Genomic DNA, 26,902 nt, shown 5'->3' on the forward strand with positions numbered 1-26,902 from the left:
GATTTGTCAAGTCTGAAGCAGCTGTGGTACATGTAAGAGGAATTCATTAATACTAAACGGTAATTGGAGTTACATGGGTGGTTGAACTGGCCCAAGGGAATCTGCAGAGTAAGAACAGAAGAACAACTGAGCTCTAACTCTAGTTTAATCATTAAGGTAAAAGGAAAACCAAGTAGGATGGGCTCTAGGAATTGTGAAAAGTAAAACTGAAAAACGGAGGGAGTGAATAACAGTATGAAATGCTGTACAAATCTCAAAGACAGAAGACTCTCTGCTGAATTTAGCAGCAGGAATGTCACTGGTGACTCTGGTAAGAGCAGTGTCAGTGGGGTAGTTGCAGGGGTAGAAGTCAGATTTCTGTGGTTGGGGGCTACAGAGAAGTGAAGAGCTGGAGAGAGCGTAGCTCAGCAATTCCCCACAGAGCTGGCTGTGAAAACAAGGAGACCTAATGCAGTATAAGAGGCTGAGACACAGGAGGGTGCATTTTAACACAGGAGAAACCAGAATACTGACCCCTTAACTGTCTCCACAATAACTGATGTCCCCCATGTGAAACCTACTGGCTGATGGTTACACTCAAGATTGGCAGACTATTTTCTAATGCATTTCCTCATTTTTCCTTCAACCAGTTTACATATTTACCAAGAGTTAAGTCTTTTTGTTCCTAAATCTGTTTATGCCTATTACACTTGTTGCCATGTAATTTAAATATTTAACTGATTAAATGCATGCAAAAAGAATGATCTGTTGTTTAGGTAAACCATATGGGGAATACTTTTAAAACGATAGTTACTAAAAAGCTAACCCCACCCCCCAAAAAAACACACCAAAACTGCTGTTACAGAAGATTGAGGAAAGAATTATGAAGATTCAGAAGACTTCTAAATTCAGATTACTTATATATGTCTGGAGTGCTCTTTTTCTACTTTAAAGAAACTGAAATTGGAAATGAAAAATTTTCAGTAGAGTTTATACAAGGACAGTGAGGAATGCCAATCAAGTGATTCACACTTAACAAAAAGGCCTTGGTCCTACATTAAAATATATGAAAATAATTACACATTTATATCTTGTGTGAATACACTGTTTGAGCTATTTATCTTTTTTTATGATTCTATTTGAAACCAATTTTTAAAATTAATTATGAAATGACATACGGAACAAGGTCCTAACAGAGGTCGGAAGAAACAGTATATAAACCATGGGCAGAGCAAATTGTTTTCGACAGGAAGATACTAAACTGGGTAAAATCAATGAAACAGGTAAAATGGAAGCAGTTAGGGTATAGTAAAAAAGTGAGATGTTTGAATTTAAGAAATCAGAGGTTAAGCCTGACAGAACCTAGATATTTTTCTAGAAGTGGATGGTTGATATAAACGAGTTGAAAAGAGCAAAGAACCGACAGCCTCGTATTGGACAGACAGTCTGTGTGAACACTGGAGTCAGCAGCTTGACAGCTGGGCCTGGGAGTGGAAAAGACTGAACCTGGAACCAAAACCTTCAAAGAATGAAGAGGAAAGACCAGGTGGGTGGGAAAGGACACATGAGCCGGGGTAGAGAATGGTAAAATCAGACAATGGGCCTCGAAGGTGTTTTACACAACGGTGAACAAATGCTGGTCTGGGAGCACAAGGCAGGAGTCTGGGAACTAAGATGCAGATCTTTCCTCCTTCTTTGTGGTCTGGGGTAGGGAAGAAAGAGGGATGTGGGGAAATATTTTCCTCAGGGTTGAGTCTATTTCAGGAAAGGGTAAGAGAAGAGAGGATCCAGAAAGTATGGAAATGGAGGGGTTTGCTTACTAAGCTACAAGGGCTCCAGAAATAACAAAGGAGGAGTCCTAGAGTATAACTGATAGATGAGGACGTGCTGGTTGTCCAGCCATTACCTCCTCCCCCATATGATTACCACACTCTTTCCTCCCCGTACTCATGCATCCCCCACAAAGTTCATGGTCTGAAGGTGGCTGCCCCTGCCCTTCGAGCTCCTGTGAGAGAAAGGGGCCTCGTTCCTACCGAGTGTAACTAAGCAAACTTGTGTCCTTAGTGCAGCTGGCATCCACCTTATGAGAAAGAGTGGAACCTAATTTATGATGAACTAAACGCTGTGAACAGAAGAATAAAGGAAGGAAACCAAATATTTACTGACATCACTGACCCCTTAGCTCAACTAAGTCTGAAGCCTGACCTAGAGCTAGACTTTCTAGTTATGTGAGTCTATTGTTTATGCCAGTTCAAATGTGGTTTTATGCTATTTGCTTCATACAGGATCTTAACTGACAAAGGAATAAAAATTGATAAAGGAATGAGCTCAGAAAAAACAGAGTATGAAGGTCAGGGTATAAGAAATGATGGCTGACTGGAGGGTCTTACATGCTTGGTGGTGGCCCAGCGTAATAGGGTTATGAAGTCCAGTGTGTGGAGTTGGCTGAAAATTTCCAGAACAATTACTCCCTTAACCCCTCATGGATACGTATGACTGAGGCCTTGGCCATGACTGGTTCGGCTTCCAAGGAAGTTCCAGTGAAGAGGCTGGCCACGGGATTACTGAGGTAAGGAATAGTGACAGGACGGACAAACAACATAAGATTTCTGCATCTCAGTACCGTGCTCTTGTCACCATTCCTCTCAGTACAAACCAGTTATTCTGGGCAAATTTTCATTACTGTTAAACAGCTTTAAAAGAAAATTACATCAACCATTTCACTGATAAGATAACCTCCACTGGTCTTCATTTACTTCCTGACATTTATCAAAAGATTGTTATGTCACAGCACCCCTGATTTCAACTCAGGCAAGCTGATAAAGACGTCAGCACCTCCATTTCGGCTAAACAGCTATACCCATAACCACACTTGCACAGTTTCTGTTGCAAGTACTGAAAAGCTACCACCCCTTCCTATAAGTGGTATTATTCCTAAAGTGTGGAAGGGGTAAAAAGAAAGGGACAGAAGTTAGAAATCATGATTTCATGGGTCATCAGAACACATGGAAATTTTTTATCTTTAGCCTTCTGGGATTTTGCCTCAATTCCTTTCAGGACTTATAATTCTTGTTACCAAAGAAAATGAATGGAGACAGAAGGATTTCCTTATACTTTTAACTAAAATAGTTTGATTTATTGAGAATTTTTGTCTCTGCATCGTCTCTGCTTTTCCTCTTCCATTTTATTTTGCTGAGGATCCCTCCTCTTCTCTTTTATTATGATTTCAGGCTCATTCAGATGCTGGTATGTTTGTCTCTTCCTCCTGTTCAGGCTCTGCAGCCCTGGAGAACCAGACTTGGGGGGAAAACCAGTGTACCTGCAGTCATTCTAACAACTGTGCTTACACCCTTGAGAATCTGGTGAGGCTTTTTTATTGATTTTCTGCAACTGAGAGCTACAAAATTTGAAAGCAGGCAACATGCTGTGATCCTGTCTTTCTTTACAGGAGTTCTTACGTGCAATTATCTGAACATGAAAATCTAGATTAAATCTGAGATTCCTACTATCTAATTAAACACTAGGTTTTTTTCCCCTACAAACTTCCAGGCTCTCTGCTACTTCAGTTGCAACCACACTGTCTTCATTCTCTCCTTTGTCTTTAAAGCACTTTTCAACATCCAACTCTGAAATTTCTAACCAAGAAATAATACAGAATACCTCAGTGGAATTGACAGGAAAATGCATTTGTTACGGGTCTGGTCTCCTGTGTCTAAAAAACAAATAAAGTACTTAGCGAGAGGAAACAAATGGGGCAGATTTTGATAGAGATCACCGGGTTACAGAATTTCATTTGGACAAATGAGCACGCCACAGTTATTCTGAGTTAATTATTGTCTTAAAAAGTTTAGCAAAACACTTTATGGAATGTCTTAAAAAGTTTAGCAAAACATTTTCAGAAATGTTCTGATTTGCTGGATTCATTTTCTTTTGAAGCATAATTTAAAGGCCTCCACTCCCTCCTACCAAGGTGTCTTTGACCATTCCAGTTCATACAGATCTTCTATCACCTTTTATCTGTGCCATTCATTTTAGACACTTAAGTAACTGTCATCCACCTGTTTCACTGTTTGTGTTGTATTAAAAGTTAGACTAGGACTTTCCCCCACAATAACCATTGTACATTTCTTGTGTCACAACCCTGGAACACTGCTGAGCACACAGCAGATGTTTGATATATCTGAAATGAGATGGCGCTGACATGGCTAAAACATTACTGCCAACACCATCTCTCTTCATCACCACAAATAAACATCCATACAGGGAAGTGTTTTATCAGAGCCAGGATTAGAGAGAAACTCCATTGTGGTAAATATTATAACTCCCATTTCCTCAGAATTTACATTTAATCCACGTTCCCACTCTTCCCTTAGAGTGTTACTGTGTTGTAGTACATGGTTCGCATGGCGTTTCCTGAAATGGGCCCCAATTCTTTGAAATACTTAACAAATATTCCTAGAATTTACTTTGGAACTAATGTTTCTCTGCAAGCTGCTGTTGAGGGCTGCATTTCATCAACCCCTCCCTCATTCCCCTGACTGGAATGCCTTTATGTTCCTTTTGGGGGGGGGCAGGGTAATTAGGTTTATTTGTTTGTTTATTTAGTGGAGGTACTGGGAATCGAACTCAGGGCCTCGTGCGTGCTAGGCATGCATTCCACCACTGAGCTATCCCCGCTCCCCACCTTATGTTTCTTTTAGTTATTTCTCATCTGGCTGTTTTGTCAGAACCATTCCTTTCTAATGTTGATTCCTAGTGTTCACAAAGTTGTGTTTTTCAGCCACTGACTTAACTAAGTCACCCCTCTCCTTACAACGTACAGGCCACAGCTCAAGTCCGGGCTCCTTTCATCAGAGCACACAGGGCTCCTTAATTTCGGATTTCACCACGTGCCTCCTCCAGGCTTACCTCCTCCTTCAGGCACTTAGCCCACTTCTACCATGAAGCCTTCAGCCAAGCAGCACTCTGTCTGCTGCATCTGTGCTGTCCAGCACAGTAGCCACATGTGGTTATTTAAATTTAAAGTAAACAAAATAGAAAACTCAGTTCTTCAGTTGCAGTAGGCACATTTCAAATGCTCACCAGCCACCACGGTAAGCGGCGACCACACTGGGCAGCACAGACAGAGAGCATTTTCATCACTGCAGAAAGTTCCAGTGGACAGTGCCGCAGCAGACGATCTCACTTCAGGAAGGAGATGTGCGCCTGTTCCCTCCTATGGGTATCCTTTCTCCTTCCCCTCACAAAGCAGCTCCCTCAGTGTCTTCTTTGGAGGAAAGAAAGAACAGAGCAAGTGAGGAAGGGAGAACTCTTTACTAAATAGTTCCTACGTACCAGGCAGTGTTAAAAACACTTATTTAATCCTAACACCATTCTGAGAAATACGTCTGTTTTCATGAGCATCAGTGTAGTAGAAAAGACTTTTAGTTCTTTCCACAAGAAGCAGGGCCAAAAGATACCAACAATATAATTAAAATATAAAAAAGGCTTTTCTACATGATCGTTTAAATTTTACAAATCTTTTTTTTTTTTTTAAATAACCGGGAGTTAATCTTAGCTGTGCTTACCAAGATAGAGGTCAAGTTACAAAATTTGACCTGCAGGTTCCTGGTGCTAGTCCCTCCACATATCAAAAACTTACTGTTTTCTCTTGACTGTAAGTGTTCTTTTCTCTCTCATATTCCTGCCACTATCCCAAAGGTTAAAGCATCTCCAACTGGTGAACCACTCCCGTAGTCCCAGTCTCTCTCCTGATACTCAAACTTCAACTTTCTCATACCCCCGGTCTCTTCACAGAGCACTCTCTTTCCCACTCTGTCTTAACTGAAACCTCCCTGGAGAACATCACCTCCACTATGAAGCCTCTCCTTCTTTCAGGCTCCTCATGCTACTGGGCCTTGTGACAGGGTGAACTTTCTCCTAGATCCCCAGCAGTTTCCAAATCACTACTGTACCACAACCCTACTCCTCTGAGGCTGTTGCCTTTCTGGACCACTCACTGCCATCAAGTGATCTCTCTGCTACTCCCTCACATTTATCGAAGATTTGGCTCTATAGCCTTTCCATCTTAAGCTCCAAAATCATGCCATGGAGACTCTAAGGGTAGAGGGATGAGCCAGACCACTCCCTTAACTTCAGTGTCTTGACCCACTTCACTCCAAGAATCTTACCACCACTTGCAGATGCTCCTAAGAAATGACAAATTCTGATACTCCACTCTCTGACCACAACCTAACTTTTTAGCTTCCATTTCGCTATTGCTATGAGACCTTTTTTTTTTTTTTAAACCTCATTTCGATCTCAGGTCCTTTGATCCTTCCCTTTCCTCACTCTAACAAGCCTTTTCTGCAGCTCCACTTAGACCTGGGGAATTTCCACACTTTCAAGGGGCCCACCCTGGCCTTCCTCCATCTGCACTCTGATCAAAAGAACTAAGAGGAGGTGCCCATGCAGAGCCTCGCCCCTGCCCACCACACAACTATGCTTTGAGCAGCCAGGGCTCCAGGACTCCTTGCTCAAATGGCTCCCAGAGCCTATATGGGCTCCTTCCCTGGGTCAGCACTCCTGAGGTTGAACTGCACCATTGGTGTGTACACCTGTTGGACTGAGGGGTGTCATAGGTAGGAGAGAGTGTGGCTGGAGCTTGAACTTACAGGTGGGGGTGTCCATGCACATATGAGGCCCCTCAAGGTACAGGAGGGGGCCAGGGTGGACTCCCGATTGGACTATTGTCCCAGGTTACATAAATGTGAGCAGTGAGCCTTATGTATTAATCCAACATCCTTCTCTAAAACCCAAACTGCCCTGCTCCTAGTCCTTCTGCTATATCCATCTGCCCCAAACCATTTTAACTTCCCTATTCTTACATCTAGATTACTGAACAAGGTGGTAGATTTTGATGCATTTATATCATGGTCTCTGATTCGAGCTGGACTCTCAAGGCTTTAAGAAAATCCATCCATCAAGATCTGCCTCTCATTCCCCACACCACTTATTTCAAACTATGACCAGCCTCCCAACATTTCTCAGAGCTCTCACTGCTGCTAGCTGACCTTGCTGCCTATGTTACTGAGGCCATTACACAGAAATTCCCTCAATTTCTCACCTAGAAACATAGCTACATTGATAATCACCCTTTCTTCTTTTCTCCTAACTAGTAGAGGAGGCTATCTGTCTTGTCCAATTTCTCACTCTGTGCTTGGGTCCTCTCTCACCTCTTCTGGGAAGAGAAGAATTTTAAGTATCTCCTTTGTATTGTCTCTTTACACACATACACATGCCTGAGTCCTTAGTTTCCTCATCTAAATAAAGCAAAACAGTAACTTCCTTGATCCTGGGTCTCTCACTAGAAAACACCTTCTATTTCTCCCCTTCCCTTCATCACCAAGATTTTTCAGAATGGTTGAGCCAGCCTTGCTGTCTTCATGTTCTCACCTATCTTTGATTCTTCAATCTACTTCAGTCTGGGTCTTGGCCTCATAAAAAATGAAAACTGCTCTCAGAGGGTCCCAATTTCTATTAAACCCAACTGATGTACTTCAGTACTTACCTATCTTGACTTTTTGTGGTATTTGACAGTGTTGCAAGCAATTTTTTACTCCCTCTTTTTTGCAGTTTTCCCTTCTCTTAGCACCTGTGATAATAATTCTTTTCATTCTATGTCTCTGGCTGTATCTTCACAAGTTCCACCATCTGCTCTTCTTTTATCTTCTTCTTTAGGATTCCCCAGTATTCCTCAGGATTCAGTTCCATGCTCTCTTCTCCTCTCTTTTCATTTTATACACCCTTCTAGGTGTTCTGGTCCCCTTGTGTGGCTACATATGCAACCTACAGCTAAAGACTTCCACATCTGTATATCCAGCTCCAATCTCCTGAACTTTAGACTCACATATCTAACGCCTATTGGATAGCTCCACCTGGATGTCAATGGTCACCTCAAATCTACTGTGTCCAAAAATAAAGTGACGACCTTCCTTAGTTCCTAGAACCAAACCTGTCCTCCTCCTTTATTCCTTATCTCAGTTCAGATCACCAGCATGCATTCAGTTGCCCAAGTCAAAAACCTAGGAGACTTTCCAGATGCCTTCTGACATATCTTCCAGATCGCCTGCAGAATAATTCTTCTAAAATGTAAATCTTGTCATGGCACTTTCCTTCAGTGCCATGGTTCGGGATCAAGTTCTGACTTCACTGACTTCAGGATCAAGTTCAAGCTACTTACACAAGGCCCACTGGATCTGCCCCTATGTCACCCTTCTGCCCTTGAATCTATGCTCTTGGCATAAATAACTACTTTCACATCTCCCTAAGACTGTTAGGCTCTCTTCAGGCCTTTCCAATGTCTCCCCCTCTGCCTGGATACCTTTCCTCTCCCTTTCCTGAGAAACATCATTTCTATCATGTCTTATTTACCTTTTATATCTCAGCTCAGATTTCATTGGCTCCAGGAAGCCTTCTCTAACTACTTACAGCTGTTTTATTAATTCTTCCTCTGTGCTCCTAAACTATCCCACATGTACAGTGATCAAAGCACTTATCACACTGCATAGTATTCACTTATCTACTCAGCTGTGTCTCCAACAGACCCTGAACAGAGACTGCGTTTCAGTGATATTAGTAGGCCCTGAAATTAACATAGTTTGTGGTATATTTATATTTTAACAAGTTTACTCCCCAAATTCCACTTAAGGTTATTTGTTTAATACTTTTCTTCCATTATCTATATGTCCAAAACACAAGTTCCATCTGAGAGCGTTTAACTTCCATGGAGTATTATATAAAGTCCTGATATCCAATTAGGGAAGATGACACAGGTTGGATAGAATGGCATATAATGGATATGCAGGCATTCTGAACGTTGCCAAAGGTTTTTCTTGTGAATGAACTGCCACGCTGGGGAATCAGAGTCAGGAGCAGTACTCAACAGTTACTGAGCCCTCCGCTTTGGGTACTTACAGCCCTTAACAAAGGAAAGCGTTTGGTATTCAAGTTACTAGAGTTCCAGACAATAGCTTTTTCATTTGTGGGCCTTTTAATTTGGCTTAGGATCCAACTGTTTTATGAACAGAATGTTCTAAAGTTAAATGCCTAAGAATAAGTCAACTTTAAAAGTAAACAGAGATTTGCATTTTTAGCCAAAATTGTTTGTTTTGATGTTCTTTAGTGGAATTAATGTCCAGAAAGATCATTCCAGCTTTGTTTCTAAGTTTACAGAAAATGTAATTAAGTATGATCAAATGTGTTTATATCTCTCCTTATTCCCATTTTATTCCTGAGTTTTAAAGAAAAATGTGTGTCCTCCAACCTATGGTCTTCAGCTTTTCAGTCCTGCAATTTTCCCATTTACTGTCTTCAATTCCTTGCCTATCACTAATTCTTCCACACTAGTACACCAAAATTGCTCTGGCAAATGTCATTTTCCTGCTTTCCTAGTACTTCTTCCACTTCTCTGACCATTTCTTCTCAGACTCCTTTGCTGGCTCCTCCTCCTGTAACCATTCAAAAAAGTTGGGTGTCTCGCAGGATTCCAGCCAGATCTCAAGCTGGAGCTCCAGATCCACAGACATCTCAAATTCAGCATGTGCAGAACTTGACCTTTCTCACAATTCCCAATCTCAGTTTACCACTCTTCATCTAGGCTAACTTAGAAACACATCATGAATATGAATGATGATTATCATCATCAACCCTAATATATATTAAGAGTCTGTTCATGTGCCAGGTACGACATCAAGAGTTTATTACATGCCTTTCCTTATTCTATCCTCCCAACAAGCCAAGAGGCAGGTATTATTAACCCATTTTTACTGGGCACAGAGAAGTAAAGCAGCTTGCTCAAGGTCACGCAGCAGGGGCGGAGCTGGGATTTAAACCCAGGCCTGACTACACAGCCCATATTCTTAACTACTGTGCTATACTCCCGTTGCACCTGCATCCTAGAAAAGGAAAACATCAGGTTTCTTACCACTTGCAACTCCCTGATCTTTCATCCTGCTTGTAACGAGGAGAGAATAAGGTAGGCAGTTAAAGCATACACATTGACATCACTTATCTGATTTGTTACCCATTCTGCTCCCTGAAGGACTGCTGCAAGGGTTGTGGAGGAGTGCCCCACTTCAGCTTTCATGCAGCTCTGAAAAACAGGCTGTGTAGGCATGGGCAGCTTTTAGTCACCCATTTCCAAAGAGTAAAACAACTCAAACTGGGACAACCTGATGGCTACCGTTTGTACCCAGGCCTCATTTTTTTCCAGACTCCTTTGATTAACTATTTTTTTTTTAATTGAAGCATAGTTGATTTACAATGTTGTGTTTTTGGTCTAAAGCACAGTGATTTAGTTATACATATATATATATAATTATTCTTTTACAAGATAATGAATATAGTTCCCTGTGCTGTACAGTAGGACCTTGTTGTTTATCTATTTTACATATAGTAGAGTGTATCTGTTAATCCCAAACTCCTAGTTATCCCTCCCCTCGCTCTCCCCTTTGCTAACTTTATTTTCTATGTCTGTGAGTCTGTTTCTGTTTTGTAAATAAGCTCATTTGTATCATTTTTTAGATTCCACCTATAAGTGGTATCATATGATATTTGTCTTTCTCTGTCTGACTTACTTCACTTAGTGTGATAATTTCTAGGTCCATTCATGTTGCTACAAATGGCACTGTTCCATTCTTTCTTTTTAATGGCTGAGATGACTAACTATTCTTAGGTAAGCAGTGAACCACTTTTGATAAGGCACTCCTAGAAGCTGCAAACACTTTCTTGAAGTACTCATGCAGACAAATAATCTACATTTCTTTTAGATGAAGTTTAGCTGAGGCATTCTAAGAAATTTTCTATGCAACAATTGCTACTTCTTTATTCCCTGGTGATTTCTCAGATAAGAGATATTGACTTGTTACTATCATCTATGATTATACCTAAATTGTAGATTATATTCCCCCCTAAAAAGGCTTGTTATAAAGGGATTTCTCATAAAGTAAAATGGTTGATTCAGTCATTCCTTCAGTAAATATTTGCTGAAGTTACAAAGGCAAGACATAGTTATTGCCTTCTGGGAACTTACAGACTTGTAAAGAAGAGACATAGAGATGGATGAGAATCCAGGCAGCAGATTTTATACAAATAGAGCAAAGGGGAATTTAGAAAACAGAGCAAGTAACTACCTCAGGGAGGTTCTTAAATTTCTCTCTCTTTACACACACACACAAACACACACACTTTAGAATTTGGTTCTTCTCTTTCTTTTATATCCTTTGTATAAAATACTTTATTATTATTATTAGTTGTCAGTAAACAGCTAATAGAATTGATAGAGAATATCTTATTTTTATTTTATTTCAACTAATGTTTGTGGAAGGCCTTCTATGTATATTTCTGGAAATGTTACTCACGTTAGCTACTTCTAACTTCTAAATCCTTCAGTTTAATATTTTACGGTTTATGTCAACTTTCTCTATATAATCTGTACTGAGAAATTTAAAAATTAAAGATAATTCTGTGAAGAGTGTTTTGATCTTCTAAAAGAAAATCTGTTAGAAAAAGAATATGTTTATAAACTAAGCCCCTATATAGTACCTAGTACTCGGTAAATATTTGTTGCATGAATTAAAAACTGTGTGAATACTGAATGCCGGCCATAGGTTAGTTGGAGGTACACTAGGAAGGCTGAGTGGTATGTTATCCTAGGCCAGAGGGGAATGAAGAAGACAGCCTCCTTCTAATTCTACTAGAATGTAAGCTGTTTCAGAATGCAGATCAGGTCTTAGTCATCTTTTTATTTCTTGGCGAATGTGGAAGAATGTATCAGCACATAGCATGTGTTGTAAATGTTTAATCGAGTACAAGCAATGAAAAATCTAAATTAGCCTGTCTTAGAATGACTATTAAGTTCAGCCTCAGACACTAAGTAAATAAGCTGATAAAGCAATCAAGAGACAATTGCTAAGACAATAAAGTTGTTGAAGAAAAGTAATTAAAGTGAGGGATGTATCATAAAGATACTCTGAGTCATGGATAGATTATCTACAGGACATGCCAGTGTACTTAGAAAGCAAAGTACAATTTGACTGCTCTTGCTTCCACCTGCTGGTATGGGAAAGTAATTTTTAGAATTGTTTCTAAACAACAGAAAATGTTTAGCAGCTCTGGAAAAAAAAAAAGACTTTATGAAAAGATGGAACTTTCAAAGTACTCCTGCCAAGGTAACGCAGTGTATCTCACATAAACAGCCATTCACATAAATGTACACCATGAACTCAGCTCCAAATATTTTGAGTTCAGAGCAGAACTACCCTAAACATGGAGATATTCCAGTGGCCTTTATTCTGAGAAGTCTCCAGCATCTGATAAAGTTAAAAGGATTACCCACTTTCATTGTGCCATCCATTTTTCTGTACTCAAAAATGTAGCATTTAAATTTGAAGACTAAAATGATCAGTGCAACAGAAATGGTCCAATCTTGGGCTTATATCATGAAAACATACTATTTTGGAAACAGTGCCACATACAATCTCAGTTGTGTACAACTTCCTCTATAGATAAGGCTTAAAGGTAGGACTAATTATATCATACAAAGGCTCCTCTAGGAATAAATGACTTACTTTCAACTCTTTTTTAAAATGTTAGTGATCCATTTTAAAAAAAGGCAATTTTATTTTAGATTTTGGAATGTAATGGAAATAAGCTGTTTCCAAATTTCACTGTAAATAAATGAAAAGGACTATTCAAAGCCATCTTTTCCAACAAATAGGAATGAAAATTTAAAATGTTAGAAACTGCTTAAGGTCAAGTGAAGAACTATGTGACACTAGAAATATTTATAATATTTCTGCTGTAAAAAACAACTTTTAGAAAAGGCTCATATTACTAAGGTTATAAAGAATGAAATAGAAAATCTCAGGTTCTGAAAAATAAGAAGCAGAAGAAGATAGTAGTCTAATTGATTTTCTCCTAACTTTCTGTACAGGACAAGTAGTTTTATAATTACAGTTTTTAAAACAAATTTATTATAAATGGACATGAAAAAAATGACTCTTCTTATTAAGTCATTTGACTGGATTAAGTAAAGCCACCAGAGACCACAGAACATCTAAAATCAAGTGCTGTGTCACAAATGAAATCAAGGCTTCTTTAATAATTCATAAGTAAAGCGCCTACCACATACATGGAAAACCACAACTCAAAAAAAGACATTCTGCTTTTATTTTTCTCTAGGAGGATGAATAAATTGCTTCTGGCACATTTAATTGGTGTTTGGGGCATACTTTCTAGAATTGAAATTCTTAGTAAATTATTCAGGAGAGACTTCTCTCCTCAGTACATTATTTAACACTCAGGCTTTTTTTTTTTTTTTTTTTGGGTCATTGACATGTGGATATTTTGTTGAGTGAATGATGATGCCTGGGGGAGGGTATAGCCCAGCAGTAGAGTGCCTGCTTAGCATGCACGAGTTCCTTGGTTCAATCCCCAATACCTCTGTCAAAATAAATAAATAAAACTAATTACCTCCCTTCCCTAAAAAAATAAAAATTAAAAAAAAAAAATGATGACGCCTAAATCCTCATCCTAGGCCTGGCTAATATCTCGTTTGCTTTTCTTTTTAAAGACTGGTTCAACCACAAATAGGTGTTTATTATTTTTACATGTGACAATGGTGCTGTGATTATGTATTTTTGGAAAAAGAATTTATCTCTTAGAACTATAGATGGAAATACTTACGATTATACTTATGATTCAAGTAATATAATGTTGGGCATATGTTTCAAAATAATTAGTGGATGGAGAGGTATATGAAAAGAGTCGTGAGCTGACAATTTTGAAGCTTGCTAATGGGGAGGTTCATTATACTAATTTCTTAACTTTTATTTATGATTGAAAATTTACATAATAAAAAGTAGAAAAAATAACTGTTCATGTGCTTAGCTCCAGTTGCTATTCTAAATTCAGATATGTGGTTTAAAAAACATACAAACTCAACATTAAGACAACACTCATGCTGACAAGCATATTAAAAGGGATCATAAGTGGAGCCAACCCCAAGGGGAAACTAGAGCACAAGTGAGAATAAAAATATTTAATCAAAAAATGAAGATTTCATAAATTCACAGTTGAAAGGGGTCTAAGAAACCAGCTAGTTCAAGTCCTATAATTTAGGATGAAACTCAGTGATGCTAAATCACAAATAATTAACTAAAGGCCTGTGCTTAAGCATTTAACTTTATTGCAAAGACAGTGAATGTTCTGCGATAAATGGATTATAAAAGAAGATTCAAAGTGATTCTGCTTTCTAGATTCTAAACCTTGAGGCTGACAACTTTAAGCACAGCTATCAAATACTTCAGCTAGTTATGAATAAGCCTCTAGCTGCTGTTTGGCCACTGCCAACCACCACCACAGCTACCATCAATAATAACAGTGTGAGCCATTTACACAGCAGGTGTGGCTTTACATATACTAAAAACACTGCGATATAGACTCTATTACTATCTCTACTATCAGAAATGATGAAACTGAGGCACAGAGAGGTCAAATAACTTACCCAAGGTCACACAGCTAGAAGTGGTAACGCAGGCAGTCCAGCTCTGGAGTCAGTGCTATTAAGCACTATACTGTATCACCAGTCACACTAATCACTGTGGCAGTTCTGCCGTTCTCTTCAAGTTGTCCACAGCTTTTAATCTAATACCTCATCAATGTCTGCTACTTTTCTTTATTCTCTCTTGTCCTTACTGAGAGACAGACAGAGACAAAATCACAAGGCGCAGCCTATATGGCTCTGTGAAGATCCTTGCTGTGTCCCAGTACTCCCGCTGGTCTGGCACAGCAACCCCCAGAAGACAACTGTCATTAACTTATGTAAGGAGTGAGTAAATCCACAGACTATGGTGAGAGAGGAAAACACCGATGCCTTGCATTTCTACAGTACATAAGCATACTTAGCAGATTTTACTTTAAGATGACAAAAATGATTTCAAATTCTTTGCCTACATATCAAAAGGCTAATCTTCCTCACCAATAAAAGATAAAAGACAGGTTTTCAAAACATTTCCTAACGAAGATGAAAGACCAGCCTTAAGTCCTTTAGATTTGCAAGTCACAGTGAAAGCAGGGAAAGCATCTACTTGAATATAAGGCAGAGTTGTTCACGCACTTATGAAGTGCTAATTATGTCCACGTACTGCACTAAGTGCTTTTATGCATTATCTCATTTAATTGGCAGTCTATAGATGAAGAAACTGAGGGATAGAGAGGTTGAGTTAATCATGCCAAAGTCACACAACTAAGTTAAGTGGTAGATCCAGCATGTGAACAAGGCGATCTTAATCCAGAGTCTGAAATATTAGCTATTTACTAAGCTGCCTCTTTCAACCTAAAAATGTTCTATTATTTTGTATCAGCCAAGCTGTTGCTTACCAACAGAATAATAGCATTTCAGAACTGGAGGTCATCTAGATTGAGAGTCCCTTCGATAGCAACCCAGTAAGACCTGGTGAGATGAAGGTGGGAGGAGAGGGGGAGGCTATGATGATGACCATGTTTCTGCTTTGTGTGGATGGCAGTGACAGCCAAAGGGTTCAGGAGGAAAAGCAGATTAGAATGTTTCTTTTTTCTTTTTTTGGTGGGGAGAGTGGGAGGGTTTGGGTGAACAGGAACTTTACATACATTCAATTTTAGACACACTGAGTTCCTAAGGCCAGGAAGACATCCAAGGAGAGATGCATAGTAGGCATTTGGAATTCAGGAGAAAGTGAGCACAGGGCTACTTGCTAAAGGGAAAAGATGAATAAGGCTTCGAGGAGCTTACCGGCTAATATGGCAGAAAAACACATTAGAGTTAGTGGAGCAGATACTTACTGATTTTCTGTGTACCAAAGATAACAACAATATAGTGGTGTAAATGCAACTACAGAGTTACATACAAGAAGCTACAGTTGGACAGAGAAACAACACTCAGACTGGGGAGTCAGAGCAAGTTTCCTGGAGAGGGAGCATGAATAGGAATTACCTAGGAAAGGAGGCGGTGGGGTGTGTGGAGAGGTGTAAAGAGCAAGCCTGGGATAGAAGACAGGACTAGCAAAGAGCCATTTTCAATCACTGGCAGTGTATTCCAAGAATTACAACCAATTTGGAAGTTAGAAATGGAAATTAGAGAAGAGACATGGCTGGAGAGGATGACAAACAAAATTCCTTGGGCTACTTATGTCATTCTGGTGACCTTAAACTTTGTATGGTAAGTCATGGGAAGCCCTGAGTGAGAGGGTAAGATCTATGTTTTAGCCAGGCACTCAGAGGGGAAGTGCGGAAAGTCAAATTTAGGAGGCAATGGAGATCCTTTAGGAGGCTTCAATAATTCAGATGCACAACTAGAATTAAAAGCGGTAGCTGAAGTGGGAGAGGGAACCATGGATTCAAGAAATGCCCAAGAAGTAAAACTGGCAGGACTTTATGAAAGATGGGATGCCGAAGTTTCTAATTTGTGTGAGATGGTGGTGGTACTACTACTGATAAACACAGCAATACTGAAACAAACAGAAAGTGCAAGAACAAGGTCAGGTTTGGAGAAACATTACTAGGTAAGTTTGGGCCATGTCGATTTTTCAGTGCCTGTGAGATATGCCAGGGTGTAGAAGTGTGGTGATCTGGCAACTGGATATATGAACCTGGAGGCAAGGAGAGGGCGGGCTCCAGGTAGGTGACACAGATGCAGATGTCTTCAGGTGTGTACAATTCTTAGAATAAAGTGGGGCATCTAAGGACAGTATGTAGATAAGAACACCGGGGAAGTCTGGAACAGTAGGGAAAGGAAAAGAGCATGCTAGGTGGGCTGAGGGAAGGTTTCAGACAGGAGGGTGTGTGGAACAGACTTCAGCATGTACGTATGTCAGCTCAAGGAAAGGGGACAGAAAAGAGACCGAATAGACACTTGAGAAAAACCAAAGCTTGAGAGGCAAGTGTCAGGAAAAGGAAGCTTGAAAGAAATTTGAGGAATGCTCATAATAGAGGAAAATTAGGAATTTATTTCTCTAGAAGTTGAGCAAATGTGTCTGTTGGTACAAATGTAAATTGGTGCAGCCACTATGGAGATCAGTACGGAGGTTCCTTAAAAAACTACAAATAGACTACCATATGATCCAGCAATCCCACTCCTGGTTATATATCCAGAGAAAACTCTAATTTGAAAAGATACATGCACCCCAGTGTTCATAGCAGCACTATGTTCAATAGCCAAGACATGGAAACAACCTAAATGTCCACTGAAAGATGACTGGATAAAGAAGTTGTGGTAGATACACACACACACACACACACACATACATATACATTTCAGCCACAAAAAAGAATGAAAGAATGCCATTTGCAGCAACACGGATGGGCCTAGAGATTATCACACTAAGTGAAGTAAGTCAGGCAGAGGAAGACAAATATCATAAGATACCACTTACATGTGAAATCCAAAATATGATATGAATGAACTTATTTGCAAAACAGAAACAGACTCACATGCATATAAAACAAACTTATGGTTACCACAGGGGAAGGGGGTAGGGATAAGTTAGAGGAGTCTGGGATTAACATATATAAGATAGATAACCAACAAAGGCCTACTGTATAGCACAGGGAACTATCTTGCAACAATCTATTAAAAAAAAAAAAAGGATCTGAAAAAGAAAAGATTTATATAAACATGTGAAACTGAATCACTTTGCCATACACCTGAAACTAACTTAACATTATAAAGCAACTATACTTCAATAAAAAATTAAACTAAATTAGAAAAAAAAAAAAAGAATGTCTGGCCAACAGTGTAAATGTCACAAGGACACCAAGCAAAGTCAGGACTGAGAAGTATCCACTGCATCTGGCAACTAACACCCAAGGATTAAAGTGTCATCTGATCAGTGGCTCTTTCCTCCCTTGTTCTTTGGCAGCCACATCAAGCTGCTAATTCACACTGAACCGGAAAACAACTCAAGTTTCTAGTTTTTCCCACGTGCTGCTCTTCCAGCATCCTGTTCTCAGGCAGGTGATGTGTGTAGCTTAAATATGAGACTTCATATTTGATACTCCTAAGAATCTCCTCCTTACTAGAATGGTGTTGCAGCGAGCTGAGAGCCTCTGGAACTTTAATTGTTTCCCCTTCACTTAGAGTCACCTAAAAATTTCATCAGTAGGTCACTTCTATCTTCCCCCAGTCACTGATAAAGCATTCGTGAGCTTCAGTAGCCACAAATACAGAGTGTCCTCCACCGATAATTGCTAAACCTAAGAATTTTCGGCTTTATAATGCAAAAGCTATATGCACCTTCTAGAAGCCATACTTCAAATTGTTAATTTCATCTTTTCCTGGGCTAGTGATACCCGGGACGATCCCCTGCTATGATGCTGGGCGGCAGCAGCAAGCTACAGCTCCCAGTCAGCCAGGCGATCACGAGGGTGAACAAATGATACACTTACTATCACTCCATACCCACACAACTGTTCGGTTTTTTTACTTTCAGTACCATACTCAATAAATTACATGAGGAGTTCAACACTATTCTAAAATAGGCTTTGTGTCAGGTGACTTTGCCCCACTGTAGGCTAAGTGTTCTGAGAACACTTAAGGCAGGCTAGGTTTGGTTACGATGTTTGGTTAAGTTAGGTGTATTAAATGCATTTTGACTTATTTTCAACTTATGATGGGTTTATCGTGGCATAAGCACACCATAAGTTAAAGAAGATCTGTACTCAGTTCTTAATTGTACAAGTCCTCAGGACTACATTTTTCTTCTACCTTGAATGGAAGGGAGGAAACTATGTCACTATGTACTTAACTTGGTATCAAGCGCCATGCTAGACGTTCTCACATACATTAGTTGCTGCAATCCCTACAAAAATTATGAGAGATGGTTAATATTATCTCTATATTAGGTTTGAAGAAACTGGGACTTAGATTACACAAGCATTTGAAACTAGATCTGCCTCTAAAGCTATTCTAAGCTATATGGTTTGCACATCCTCTTTTCTTTTTTTTTTTTTTTTGTGTAAATCTTTACATACTGAGATTTGAGGGTTTTTTTTTTTTCAGGCTTTATTGAGGTATAATTCACATATAAGATTACATAAGTTTAAGGTGTAGCATTTTCCTTCTTGGAGTCATTTCATTAATTTCTAGCATGTTTGCCTTGGACATTGAACTTACTCAGTGTGCTTATTTCTAAACTTGGGTAAATAGTCTGAAAATCCACTCCCCTGATCTTCACATGTCCAAAGCCTTCCATCCTGCAGTTACGACCTCACCCCTCCCTTTTATCCTGAAAGTCATCTCTTGCACCCCGAGCTCCCGTATCAGTTTCTCTGTTACTCTCTGTGATAATTATCACCTCTAGCTTGTATTCTAATTACTTATGTATGTACCTTATCACCCTAAGTAGCCTGTACTGCCTTGGCCTTTTAAGAAAAGTCAGAATAAGAAATATCCTTTATAAAGTCTACTTCTGCATTTATCAAGTAAGTGTTCTTGCGACTATTATTCATTGCATTTACTCAGTTTCCTCTATACAATGCATCTACATGATAAATTTATCTCACAAACAGTACCAGGAAAAACTTTGTTCCTGATCATTTTTAACAATATGTTTTCCCTTTGCCTTTATTGCTAGAAAGCTCACAGCAAAATTCTGAACCCAGTTAAAACGACTAGACTGACCCTAACGGTTTAAAAATTTTTTGCCTAATATACTTTTCTTTTTATTAACTGTAAGGTATATTTTTAAGTAAGCAATCAAACATTAATTATGGTAAAGAGGGGAGTAAAAGTAAATTTGAACAAACAAATAATAGCAGCCTAGGTGCCTTGCAAACAGGGTCTGAGTTTGTTTTACATCCATCCTCGTGATATTTAGCACAGTCCCTGGCATATAGTAACTGCATTCAGTTAATATTTGTGGCATGACTGAATGAAGATTTACAAGTTACACATATGTTTCAGCCACATTCTACTACTACCATTTCTGTAACTTCACAATTTTTCAAAGTCATTAAAAACATTTTTGATGAGCTGCTACACACCTTACTGAGCAGCCTTGGGTCTTTTTCGCCATTCCGAGAACGTTTCCTTGTTTTCACTTCCCTTTAGCTACTTCGGTGCAGTTATGGGAGTACAGTTCTGATGGCACAGAGATGTGTTTTCAGGATATGAATTCATCATCATGGCTTTTTTGGGTTCTTCTGGGTACTTTTTCTGCTGGGTAGGGCAGGCTGCATGTCATTACCTTCTTGGTGTGACTAACAAGTATTTCTGCTTTCCTTAGGATTATGCTCTGCGCGAAGTTATGTACTTTCCCAGTCTCAAATAACTCCCACATCATACTAGTCCAGAGAGTCTGGTTTCCCTGCCCTGAGCTGGCCCAAGGCCCACTCATGAGAAGTTCACCTTCTATTCTTTCTCAGCTTGGTTCCTTCTGACCCAGTAATTCAGAGCCTGACGCCTCCTCCAGTTTCTTCCGTATCCAGGTTGTAATATATGAGATAATATATATTATAATATATTAATATAACATATTAACATATAAGAGATAATATACATTATATTAATATATTAACATATATTAACATATAGAGGATTCATTAATTAGACTGCTACTCTATAGATCTCCCAACTAGGTCTGTGGGGGTACCAAGTCACTATTTGAATGCTCCCAGTGATGACAAGGGAATATGACAAAGATCATGTCTTTTAATATATGGTTTCTCTTTTGCCTCGTATACCTTGTATATACACAAAATTCCTATAAATCTGTTGGTTAAGTTAGCTTCCTACTGCATATTACTCTACTCTGTAATTTTTATTACACAACTAGGTATAAATTAATACTTAAGACATAGTCATTTCCTCTGGCAACTTTTTTTTTTCACATAAAGAAATTCACAGTGAGCTATTTCATACAGGATTTGAAATATTTACTTTCTACTGAAAGTTATACCTGTCATTGTCAATATAAAAATGCCAAATCTAGGCCTTACTCCTTAAACATCAGGAATGAATGCTGAATTTTCAGTTATTATCACAGATAACATCTTTTTATCCAGCCACTCAAAAAATACATTTGTTAAGTAACTACTCTAGGAACAACTCCATGCTAAGTGCTGAGGTACAGACATGAACAACCACCAAAAAATTGGCTCCTGATCTCAGAAAACTTGTGAACTAGTGAGGAAGACAAACACTATTAATAATAATATGTGTGCTATGAAAGTCCTTGTAGCTGTCAGAGGAATCAGATTTAGCAGGAGTTCAGTGCAGTGGCAGGCACAGGCAAAATACACTATAAATATGCATTTCTGAATGGAAATCAAATGAAATGTATCTAGAATATATAAACAGTACTTAAATTCAATATGAAAAAAATAAACAACCAAATAGGAAAATGGACAAAAGACACAAACAGGCATAAAATACAAATCGCAAATGAACATGAAAACATACTCAAACTCATCAGTAACAACGGTAATGCATAGAAAAACCAAGATGTACCATTTTACAGCCATTGGATTGGTAAAAGATCTGACAACACCAGGAATTGCAAAGGACAGAGGATCAATGGCTACTCATTAATGCTACACAGGGAAAGGGAGTAAATTAGGATCGCCACTTTGGAAAAGGACTGGACATCATTTGGTAAAGTTGAGAATGTATATAAATCCTACAAACCCAGCAATTTTTCGTAGGTGTATACCCTTGAACATATATCAGGAGAGATTACAAGAATATTCACAGCAGTACTGCTTATAACAGCAAACAACTGGGAGCAACCCAAATATTCATTGACAAGAAAATGGAGAATAAATTTTGGAATGGCCATACAGTGAAAGATCTTACAACCATAAAAATGAACCACAGCCATGTCAAATTAGTTTCAGCATGTGAATCTAAACCATATATTGTTTTGGGAAACATACATTTGTGGTTACATTTTAAAGAAAAGCAAGAGGATGATAAATGTAAATTCAGGACACGGATTATCTCTGGGATGAAGAGGAGAGATATGGTTGGAAAGGGGCTCACAAGAGCCTTCAAAGATACTAGAAATATCTTTTTGGATATATAGATACCTTTGTTCTATTCTTTTAAATATATAGATACAAGACATTTTATGTACAATATTTTACAACAACTTTTAAGATGAATGACAGGTATTAGCCAGGCTGTGTAAAGATAGGGGAAGAGAAGAATGCTCCAAGTGAGGGATTAACATGTGTAAATTTAAGGCCAGGAGATGAGGATATGGACTCCGGCTGAAACCCTGAGTTCATGGAGTGAGAGAAGCTGGGAGAGCTAAGTCAAGGTCAGAATGTGTAGGGATTCTGTGTAGGGATTTATAAACCATGTGAACGAGTTTTGATTTTTTCCTAAGATTAATGGCAATCAAAAGAAGAATTTTAAACTGGAGTGTGACACATCACATTTGCATTTCATAAGGATCCCTGTTTTCATAAGGAAAGTGTACTAGGGGGAAGCAAAACTTGAGGCTGGGACTCATGATGAAGATTTAGATTATAGTGGTGGTACCACAAATAGAGAAAAGAGAAAGAATTTGAAGACTTGGCAGTTGATGGAAAAAGCAGAGAGAGGAAAAGGCCAGGAACAGCTTTGAGGCTTCTGACTCGGGTAAACAGTAACGTTCAGTGAGACAGAAAACAACGGCAAAAGAGCAGATTGTTAAGGGAAGGCTGTAAATTTAGTTTGGGATAAGGTGGCATTGAAATTGAAATTAAACAATAACATAACAGGTGCTCAATAAATATCTGTAAAATGAAAAAGTGTCTGAATATGAGTTCTCCAAAAAAAAAATCTGTTCAATTGGTAGCTGGAATCTAGTATCAGTCACCTACTTCATTTTTACATAAATAATTCGTGTTTCTCTGTTGTGCCTTGGCAGAAAAGAATTCCTGTGAAAACCATAAAGTTGTATATATGTAAAATCTTCAGTATTAGAACAATAAGCTCTAACAATGTAGCCCTTATTGTATAGATGTTACGCATTGCAGCAAGCAGGCTTCACCTGAAAGCTGTGATTATTTCAGTCACTACAATTCTGACTACGACATGAGGCAGAGAAAAAAAATAGGTATCAAAGATACCAGCTAAATGTGGTTGGGAAATAAGAGGGTACCTTCTGAATGCTATGTAGGAGGTGTAGATAATCTCAGAGTAGGTGAAATAGGACAAGTCTTCCAAACTGAGCTACGGTGAATCAGAAACCTGTATTTTATAGGCTGAACTTTCTCTTATACTTACTGCAGCTTCTGTGTTGATTTTCTTTTTGTTTGGCATAATAATTAGAAAATTTCTTTCAAAAAAAAGTCAGTCTTCATGACAGAGAAAGGGTTTAATAGCGAAAAATGAAATATAACAGAAGAAATCTAGCTGATTTAAAAAACATAATCTTGGGGTAGGGCATGAGACCAGAGGGAGAAGTCATAAAGGAAAAAAGAATGATATGCCCTATTGCAGTAAAAATTTAAACTTTTGTAGGGCAAAAAACCAAAAAGCAGTAACAGTCCACCTCAAAATTCAAAGACAAAAAAAAATTTGCAACATCTACAAAAGGCTCTTACAAATGAATAATCTCAATTTGAAAACCTCCGAAATACAACTAGGCAACTCACAAATATAAAAATAACAGCTAATATTTATTGAGCTTTTAGGTGCTATTGTGGACTAACTGCTAAAATGGCCTCTGTTCTCCATCCTTCTATGTATCTATGCCTTCTGTTAATTTGAGTTTGCTGTCCCCCTCATCAAAAACAGGGTCTATTTCCTTATTTTTTAAATCTGGGCTGGCCTTAGGACTTGCTCTGGCTGGTAAAATGTGGCAAGTTGAGGGTGTTCCAATGCTCAACCGTGGCCTTAGGAAGGCTTTGTATAGTCCCACACTCATGGAATCCTGCCACCGCCAACAGAACAAGCTAGGCGGCCTCCTGGAGGAAGGGCGATGATGTGAAAGAGAGCCAAGCGGCCAGAGCTTTGGCCACCCTAGAGCCTCAAACACGTACGAGAGCTCAGCCAAGATCAGCAGAGCTGCCTACACAACGCACGGCTGATTGGAGGTGCAGAATGAGCCCAGCCAAGATCAGAAAAACTACGTTAACAAACATGTAGATCTGAAAAATATTTATCATTGTACTCTACTGAGATTTATTTATTATACAGCATTCTTGTGGCAATAGTAATTGATTAAGCCAGGCAATGCTCAAAGTGCTCTATATTTGTTATCTCTCAATCTTAAAAAGGTGATATGAGTTAATAAAAAATATATATATACAGTGGCCTCTGCCTTTAGTTTCTGGCACAGAGCTCCTAAAACCCTTGTAATTTCCCAAGTGATAAGAGCACCAGGAACATATTTTGTTCCAATAGTTGGTCTCTGACCTTGGTTCCTGACACAGGACTCCTGAAATCCTTATAGTTTCCTGGGTGATAAGAGTGCCTTTTGTTCTACTGATGTGACCCTGAGTGGGCTCCTGGATGGGAGCTGGTCAATGGAAAGACCAAGCCATAATTAAAAGCTGGGCATTTTCAGCCCTGCCACCCCCCACCCTCATCATGCCTACCTGGTGAAGCCTCCACAAAATTCCAACAGTATGGAGTTTGGAGAGCTTCCAGGTCAGTGAACATATCCATACCCACAGGATGACACACCCCAGCTCCACAGGCTCCCACGCTTGGGATCCTCCCAGATCTTGCCCTATACATCTCTTCATCTGGCTGTTCATCTATATCCTTACAATATCCTTTAATAAACTGGTAAATGTAAGTGTTTCCCTGGGTCCTGTGAACTGCTCTAGTAAATTAATCAAACCCAAGGATGGGGTTGTCGGGACCCCAGATTTATAACCAATGGGTCAGAAGCACAGGTGACAACATGGACTTGCAACCGGCATTTGAGTGGGATGGGAACAGTCTTACAGGACTGATTCCTCGAGCTGTGGGATCTGATGTTATTTCCAGATAAAAAATGGCAGAATTAAGTTATAGGACACTCAGCTGGTGTTGCAGAGAATGTTGTGGGGGAAAAACCTACAGACGCTTGGTGATGAGAAGCGTTGGAAGTGAAAGGTACTGTGTGAGCAGTAAAGGAGACTCACAGGAGAAGGGAGACTAGGGTTTTCTAGCATAGGTGAGTACAATTTTCCCCTCTCTTGTCTCATCCCCTACTCACCTGTCTGATCTCTTCCATTCTAGTCACAGTGCCCTCTCCGCTTTCTCAAATACACCATTTGAGGCACAGCATCAGCTTAGCAAGCGCTTTCCTGTCAAATCTTTAATTATGTTCTGACCAACATATACTAAGTACACCCTTTCCTCCTTCACTTTTGCTCCTTAGCACATTTCCCCATCTAACATACTCTATATTTTCCTTAGTTGTCTCTTCTTCAAAGGTAAGCTCCATGAACACAGGGATTCTGGGCTGCTTGGTCCATTGCTGTATCCCTAGATAGAATACCGTTCGGCACATAATACTCAATAAATATTCGGTGAGTGAAGGAATCAGCCAAATTTACTGATGAGGAAACACACAAAGAGAAGCTAGGTAACTGCCTGAGATCACAGTGCTAGTCAGTGGCAAAGCCAGCATTCAAACTTAGACAAGCTGGCTCCAAATTATTGCAGCCTACCTGTCTAGTCCAGACGACTTTGCTACATGTCTTCCTAACGCAGAGCTTAGCATACACATATGTACCCAATAAACATCACCTTCCTTCATTCTTCATATTTTAATCTAGGTGCTTCTCCCCATGGAAGTTCCGTGCTTTTTCTTAACCAAAGAGGCGACAGAACAACAGCAAAAATAAACCCTCCTTTACAACTTTCTAAAATTCATTTTTATAAATAATTTCAGTCTAGCATCTGAAACTTGAAACTTAACACCTTTTCTTCTTTAAAAAAACTTTATTAGTTTATTTTTCTTTTTCTAGCACTGTTGTTCTAAAAATTTGGGGTATATAGCTACTGGATTTGGTGGGAAATTTTCAAGTTTATTTAATTACAGTCAGATACATAAACATTATTACATTTATGAATGACTGTAATTTAATTTGTCTAACTTTCTAATATTTCTCATATAAATAATTTCTCACATCAGAAAACAAACAACTTTCTTGGTTTCTAAATCACAAGTTCTTAATTTTTGTTAAGGAATTATAGTCACCAAATAAACCTTCAATAATATAAGTAAATGCAAATTATAATAAGAGGAGTTTCCACTTATTAAATTGGTAATGATAAAAAATATTAAAATGCCTGGTGTTGGTAAAGGTGTAGGAAACTAACATTGTATATTTTGCTAGTAAGAGCATAATTTGGTAGAAACATTTTGAAGAAGGGTACGTAGTAAGTACCAAAAGCCTGAAAGATGTGTGTACCTTTTGATGTACAGATTCCATTGCTAAGAACTCATACTAAAGAAATAATTAAGGATTTAGGAAAAAATTTAACAGCAAAAACGTTTATTTAAGCACTGCTACGCATAGCATGAAGTTGGAAATAGATGACACATCCAACAGTAGGCATAACTTGGATTGTCATCCATCCCCAGATAGACTACATTATAGGTGTTTATAGTATGGAAGGATGTTTATATTACATAAAAATTACAATAGAATGGATTATATAATCTCATATTTATTAAAAAATGTCTGTACATGGAAAAGATTTTGGAAGCTATTAGTAATTGGTTCTTCTGGATGGGTGGATTGTATATATTTTCTTTTGCTTCTCAATATTTTCCAAGTTTTCTACAAAGAACATGCATTGCTATTATAACTTTATAAATCAAACTTCCTTTTCTAGTTGAAAGAGGAAACTAGGGCTATTCTAGATATAATTGGACAAAATACTGTTGAATCATCTCTCTCATTTCTTTGACCATGC

At 38.8% G+C, this 26,902-nt stretch overlaps 1 protein-coding gene across 5 annotated transcripts in view; it reads right to left on the reverse strand.

The window, feature by feature from the left end:
* The window catches only part of NLN (neurolysin), a 102,404-nt gene that overhangs the window by 71,263 nt on the left and 4,239 nt on the right, over window positions 1-26,902 (reverse strand). Inside the window, exon 2 of one of the 5 annotated variants that reach the window (XM_072958580.1) lies at window positions 5,062-5,245. The exons of 3 other annotated variants lie outside the window; for them this stretch is intronic. The gene's annotated coding sequence lies outside the window, so the exon portion shown is untranslated. Of the gene's footprint in view, window positions 1-2,369; window positions 2,422-5,061; window positions 5,246-26,902 lie in introns of those variants that run through there. One more of the 5 variants, XM_072958581.1, reaches the window with a different exon arrangement.

The sequence above is a fragment of the Vicugna pacos genome, chromosome 3, assembly GCF_048564905.1.
Source record: "Vicugna pacos chromosome 3, VicPac4, whole genome shotgun sequence".
Lineage (NCBI taxonomy): Eukaryota > Metazoa > Chordata > Mammalia > Artiodactyla > Camelidae > Vicugna > Vicugna pacos.